A 7,290-nucleotide genomic window follows, 5' to 3' on the forward strand; every position below is an offset into this window, starting at 1 on the left:
GAGGAAGGTAAAACTTCCAAACTTATTCTATGAGGCTACAATCACCCGAATACCAAAACCAGACAAAGATGCCACACAAAAAAAGAAAACTACAGGCCAATATCACTGATGAACATATATGCAAAAATCCTTAACAAAAATTAAAAATCCTTAACTAAAAAAAAATTGTCGGCATGATGTTGCAACATAAAATTTAAATGTATTCATTTTATAAGGCTTAATAATATATCTCTTTCTGAGATTTTTCTTTAGTGATACAGCACCTTCCCAAATACTCTGCATTCTTAGTTATCATCACTACTCTTATTTCCCAGGGCTTTTTTCACTCATTTTTTACTATTGTTCTCTTATACTATGGGTTTGTTCTTAGCTCTTCACTTTAGATTTACCTTAATCTATCTTTGCCTTGATGCTAATGATCAGCATTTTTCCTTAAACTCTTCCAGATCATGGAGAAATTTTACCTTAAATCTTCATATCTTTGGGAATTTGGCTGTCTTAGCTACCCCGAGTTGTTCTAGATGTATTGAAGTCAAGTAGAAAAAAATGAAAGCATTAGTTGCTAAATCCTATCTGAATCTTTATGACCCCATAAAGAGGCTCTTCTGCCCATGGCAAGAATTCTGGAGTGGGTAGCCATTCTCTTCTCCAGGGGATCTTCCCAACCCAGGGATCAAACCTTGGTGCCCTGCATTGCAGGTGGATTCTTTATCATCTAATTTACTGGGAGAGCCTGTATAAAAGTCAAGGACACAGCAAAAGAGAACTCACCTCAGATGGTTCAGATAACAGACTTTAAAGAAGGGACCACTTTTTAGCTAAGGGGTAAAACAAAAAAGAATGTTCAGGGAAAACCAGAAGCATAGAAATTGAGCTGTCCTTAGGAGTGGAGCAAATAAGGAAGAAATGCCGTGATCTTTTTCTTTCATCTCCCAGTCTCCAGTGAAGGCCTCCCATTGCCAGCTGGCACAGGAATATGAGGAATGCTGTTTACAAAGGCAGTCCTACTGCAGATATAAAGCATGGCAGAGAAACACACACACAAAAAACGTATCTGGGAGAAAAAAAAATAGCATAGGACAGAGGGTAATTCTGAAATTTTTTTTGTCAGCCCATAAATATCTTCTGTTTGTATGACATAACTACTAGGTCATGATCTACATAATTTAAAAGGCAGAATTTTCAGAAGATTTTAGAAATAATTTACTTGTTTGTTTGTTTTTAGGTAAAAAGCAGATTTATTTAGAGAGAAACACACTCATAGAGTGTGGGCCATCTCAGAAGGAGACAGCGGCTTTGAAATAAGGCATGGTTAATTTTTATAGGCTGGGTAATTTCATAGGCAAATGAATGGGAGGATTATTCCAACTATTTGGGGAAGGCGGGGGGATTCCCAGGAATTGGGCAACTGCCCACTTTTTAACCTTTGTGGTTGGCCTCAGAACTCATGGCACTGGTAGATGTAATGTAAGGGAAAGAGGGCAATCAAGGATGCCTAGAATATTTTCTTCAGCGTCACTGACAAATTATCATCTTTATTAAACTTTTTGAATGGCTTCAATCTCACCATTTTGTAAGGCAACTATGCCCTCTATGGTAAATCAACCACACCATTGATGAATTTTTTCTCCTATGAAACTTTGAAGTTTAAATAATTTAATTAAAAGCAATAACTTTTATGTTTAGTTATTTATCTCTATAAACTATTACTGTAACTTTAATTTTTTTTTCTGCAGATGCCACAATGCTTGCACATGAAGCTCTAAAGAACCACATGAAGCCTCTGGCAGTGGGTTGAAACATCCCTACACTTGCCCTCTTCCCAATGTGGTTCAAATGAGGGGACTTTGACATTTTCAGTGATGGTCTCCTTTGATACTGTCTGTGAGCCTTCCTTGTCTGTGAGGCTATTGCTTCCTTTGTAAGAAGGAAGAGGTGATTGAAGATATTTCTTTTTACTTGCAATACAGTCAGATTAAACAATCACTGAGGGACCATTGTTTGCATTTTGTGAAAAGGTGATGCATAAAAGAAAGTACAGAGGCATAATATAAGAGTAACAATAAAATAGTATCTATCCAAGTTATAAAATCCAATATGGGTTTGTTTTGTGCTTAGGAAAGAATATTCTATATTTCACCTGATGATTGGAAAATATGTAATTTTATGATTGTTCTAGTAAAGTAGATTATATAAAAGCTATAATGCAAGCAATAGTGAAAACTTATATTTGTGTCATACCTTTCATCACAAAACACTTTCAGAATGTATTAACTCTAAGGCATATAGCAATGCATAGTCAAGATGTGTGCTATAGACTGAATGATTGTATACCCTACCCTCCAAATTCATATGTGATGGTGTGAGAGGTTTGGGGGGCCCTTGGGAAATGATTAAGTCATGAGGGTGGAGCCTCATGAACGGGATTAGTGACTTTATAAATGATCTCAGAGAGCTCCCTTGTTGCTTCAACCATGTGAGGACACAGTAAAAGGAGAGAGCCATCTATGAATCAGGAATCAGACTCTCACCAGACACCAACTCTACTAGTACCTTGATTTTGGACTTCTCAGCCCCCAGAACTGTGAAAAATTAATTTCTTTTGTTTATAACTGACCTAATCCATGGCATTTTGTTATAGGAGCAGGAGTAGATCAAGAACATACATATAAAAGAGATCAACACACAGATAGTTCCTTCACTGATATGAACTGACTTTATCTTGTGCAAGGTGGAGGGACTCAGGCAACTATGGACATGATGTTGCTTGCTGTCTGCTATACATTTATTAGTAGTCAGTCAGCTTGCTCTGAGTTATCCACTTTCTAAGGGGGAGGGGGAATAAGTGATGCAAAATCACGCAGGGGCTCGTTTAGTGTGCTTTATGAAATCAGAGTTTTATTCATAGACATTTCATGGATAGGCATACATCTGAGGAGAGGGAATAAAATGGCTCCATGAGCAGCTTGAGTGAATGGAAATTCCCTGAAAATGAGGAAGTCCTGGATAGAGCAATGGAGTCTTAGACAAGCAAAGAGGAACAGTACTGATTAGTTCGTGCAGTTCTGGTTCTTGAATTTGTGTGGAAATGAGGAGCAGTGCAGAGAGTACGAGCCTCCCAGGTGGTGCAGTGTTAAAGAATCCACCTGTCAATGTGGTAGACAAAAGACACTTGGGTTTGATCCCTGGGTTGGGAAAATCCCCTGGAATAGAAAATGGCAACCAACTCTTTTTTTTTTTTTTTTTTTAACAAATAAGGGGTAATCTTCTTACAGAACAAGATGTTGGAAAAGACAGCTGTGGAAATGATTGTCTTGGCATTCCCTTCACGGCAGCAAGGTGGCTTCCCTAGATCCAGACATCACACACACATTTGCAGTAGGAAGATGGGGTACAGGGCTACAAAACCTTCCCCAGAAGCCTCTCTATTGGCTTTACTTAATTCTCACTAACAGACAGAGATCTAGCTCTGGCCATAGCTGGGCCAAGTCAGTTCAGTTCAGTTCAGTCGCTAAGTTGTGTCCGACTGTTTGCGACCCCATGAATCGCAGCACACCAGGCCTCCGTGTCCATCACCAACTCCCGGAGTTCACTCAAACTCACATCCATCGAGTCGGTGATGCCATCCAGCCATCTAATCCTCTGTCGTCCCCTTCTCCTGCCCCCAATCCCTCCCAGCATCAGAGTCTTTTCCAATGACTCAACTCTTCTCATGAGGTGGCCAAAGTACTGGAGTTTCAGCTTTAGCATCATTCCTACCAAAGAACACCCAGGACTGATCTCCTTTAGAATGGACTGGTTGGATCTCCCTGCTGTCCAAGGGACACTCAAGAGTCTTCTCCAACACTTCCATTGGAGAAGAAGCATCAATTCTTCAGTGCTCAGCTTTCTTCACAGTCCAACTCTTGGTCATCCATACATGACCACTGGAAAAACCATAACCTTGACTAGACGGACCTTTGTTGGCAAAGTAATGTCTCTGCTTTTTAATATGCTATCTAGGTTGGTCACAACTTTTCTTTCAAGGAGTAAGCATCTTTTAATTTCATGGCTGCAATCACCATCTGCAGTGATTTTGGAGCTCAAAAAGATAAAGTCTGACACTGTTTCCACTGTTTCCCCATCTATTTCCCATGTAGTGATGGGACTGGATGTCATGGTCTTCGTTTTCTGAATGTTGAGCTTTAAGCCAACTTTTTCATTCTCCTCTTTCACTTTCATCAAGAAGTTTTTTAGTTCCTCTTCCCTTTCTGCCATAAGGGTGGTGTCATCTGTATATCTGAGGTCATTGATATTTCTCCCGGCAATCTTGATTCCAGCTTGTGCTTCTTCCAGCCCAGTGTTTCTCATGATGTACTCTGCATAGAAGTTAAATAAGCAGGGTGACAATGTACAGCCTTGACATACTCCTTTTCCTATTTGGAACCAGTCTGTTCCATCTCCAGTTCTAACTATTGCTTCCTGACCAGCATACAGGTTTCTCAAGAGGCAGGTCAGGTGGTCTGGTATTCCAATCTCTTTCAGAATTTTCCACAGTTTATTGTGATCCAAACAGTCAAAGGCTTTGACATAGTCAATAAAGCAGAAATAGATGTTTTTCTGGAGCTCTCTTGCTTTTTCGAAGATCCAGTGGATGTTGGCAATTTGATCTCTGGTTCCTCTGCCTTGTAGTAGTTCCTAATAGCATGGGAAGCTGCGAAAGTGAGCAACAGGAACATCATGATGGGCTGGGACCCATTCTGATTCATCATCTGGATCTGGACGTGCTGATGCTCCAAACAACATCAGGTGGGGAGCAGGGGCTGGAGACTGGTCAGCAACAACATTATCTGCCACAGACTCTGGATTCTGCCCTTTTTCCACTTGGGTCCCCTCAGTGCTTGAGGATCCAGCCAAGGAAGCCAGGAGTGAGTGGCCCAGTGCTTGATCCCAGGAGAGGAACTGAGAGACCAGAGCTGGGGGCTCTACACACCCAGGGGTCCAGGTAATTCTCTGGAGGGTTAGGATTCCTGAGTCCAAGTAGTTTAAGGACCCTCCATCATCATTCAGTTCAGCCACCCTGGGCCCATGGAGGCTCAGCCATTGAGACGTCTCTGGCCCTTACTTGGTGCCCCCAATCCTGGGCTGTGCAACATGCCTCCCAGGGGCTTGAAATGCATTCAGCACCAGTCATCATCGAATCCTGGGCTTGCTCATCTCTCAGAGGCCCTGCCAGGGACTGCCCCCCAACACGCACACAAGACCTGCCATGGGCCCTCAAGGCTTCCTGGGAGGCTAAGGACAACCAGAGAGCCTCAGCCCAGTCTTTGCCCAGAGATTCAGGATTCATCAGGCCACCAGCTGTGGGCACCAGGGAGTATCCGGGTAGAGGAGACAATGGAGGGAGTGAAACCTGGATGGGCCCTCCGCAGGCGGGAAGGGGCCATGGAGATTAATGATGTTGTTTCCCCTCAAAGACGCTGTAGCTAAGGGTGACCTGCTCTGGGAGCTGGGCAGCCTCCAGCAGCTGCAGGGTCTTCAGGCCGCCCAGCTTGCACTCAACAATGTAGCCCACGGTGCTGTCGTCAGGCAGCCAGATGAGGGCAGATGTGTCCATGAAGTGGGAGCCACTGGCCCAGGGGGCCATCTTCAAAGCCAGTTTGTAGTTGATGCAGAAGCCAGCTCCCCTGGTGGTAAAACAGAACTCTATCAGTCTTGTGCAGATTATCAGCCTTGTGCAGTTGTGAGGTTGTGGCTCCGAAGCGTGAATTGGCCAATTCAGGCTAGGTCAGCCTACATAGATGTCGTGGGTCTGGGGGAAGGTTTTCAGCAACTTCAGTAGCACCCTTGGGTTCAGATAGTTGTCGTTATCCACATGGAAGAATCATCTCAGCCCACTGGCCAAGAAGGCATCAAATTCAGCAGCCATCTTGCAGGACAGGGCAGGGTGGCTGTGCTCTGCAGAGCAGTTGGTGACCACAAGGTGGGACCCCAGTCTTTCCTGGAGGCCTTCATCTGGGCTGTCAGTGAAGATGAATGGCCGGGTCCACATGTTGAGCAGCAGCTCCTGGCGGGAGTGGTGGAAGACTTGGGTCGTCTTGACTGCGATAAAGACATTGTGGAGCTGCAGCTCAGAGGGCCGAGGGCTTGGCGGGCTCAGCTCAGGGGTTTTGGGCACACGCTGTGGGGACAGGCTTGAGTGGTACTGTAGGGAGAGGAGCCCCATGCACAGAAGGGTGAGGAGGACTCCAGCCAGGCCCCAGAGGAGCTGGCACTGCATTGGCCCTAGGGCCCCAGACGGCTCAGCTCCCAAATCCCAACCAGACGGGGAAGGGAGGCTGGTCAGGTGGGAGCCCCGGCAAAGGCAAAGGGCTGGCAGACATGGCTGGCGGGCCTGGAGGGGAGAGGTGGGAGTCGGAGCTCCAGACCCACAGGCCGAGCCACCGTAGCCCTGCGGCTGCCAGCCCTCCACCTACTTCACAACCAACTCTTGTATTCTTACTTGGAAAACTCCATGGACAGAAAGGCCTGGCAGGCTACAGTCCATGTGGTGGAAAAGAGTGAGACATACCTGGGTTGCTGACATGAAATGAAGAAGAAGCAGAGAGCAAGCAAACATTGCACATAAAAAGCACTTTATTTTGCTAGAAACTGAGATGATCATTTAAGCTTTGGCTATAGGAAAAAAAAAAGAACCATGGTTTGAGAGAAAATGATTTTATAATTTTGGCTTGGTGAAATACCCCTTTCAAATAATCAAGTTTATATGGCCTTGATATTTGCTTACTTGTGATGGCTTCACCAATAATGAGCAGATAAGGCAGTTACACGCAAACCTCAGGGGGTAAAGAATTGCCTGCAATGCAGGAGGCACAGGTGACATAGTTTTAACACCTCGGTTGGGAAGATCCTCTGGAGGAGGAAATGGCAACCCACTCCAGTATTCTTGCCTGGAGAATCCCATGCACAAAGGAGCCTGGCAGGCTACAATCCATGGTTTCTCAAAAGAGTCAGATACTACTGAAGTGACTGAGCACACAAACACAGACACAAACCTGATTCCAGTCCTTGTGACTAAAATTCAACCTCCAGGTTAGCTCCTCTTAGGAAGTGGAACATGAGGATAGTTTTCTTGACTCTCCTTAACTTTTATTGATACTTTATAGAATTAGAAACCAGAATCTAATAAGACTCTTTATTGAATATTTTGTATAATACTGAACCATTGCTTCAACAAGAACACCCCACCCACCCCAACCCAGGAGCATCATTTTTGTTGGCCAGGAGCCAGTTTGGTTTCTATCTTAATGA

The 7,290-nt window shown here is 44.3% G+C and overlaps 1 pseudogene; it reads right to left on the bottom strand.

Annotated features, from left to right (window-relative positions):
- Nucleotides 1-5,328: 5,328 nt before the first annotated feature.
- On the bottom strand, nucleotides 5,329-6,259 carry LOC128045469 (beta-1,3-N-acetylglucosaminyltransferase manic fringe-like; annotated as a pseudogene).
- Nucleotides 6,260-7,290: the final 1,031 nt, after the last annotated feature.

Source organism: Budorcas taxicolor, chromosome 3, assembly GCF_023091745.1.
Source record: "Budorcas taxicolor isolate Tak-1 chromosome 3, Takin1.1, whole genome shotgun sequence".
In the NCBI taxonomy this organism is placed as follows: Eukaryota; Metazoa; Chordata; class Mammalia; order Artiodactyla; family Bovidae; genus Budorcas; species Budorcas taxicolor.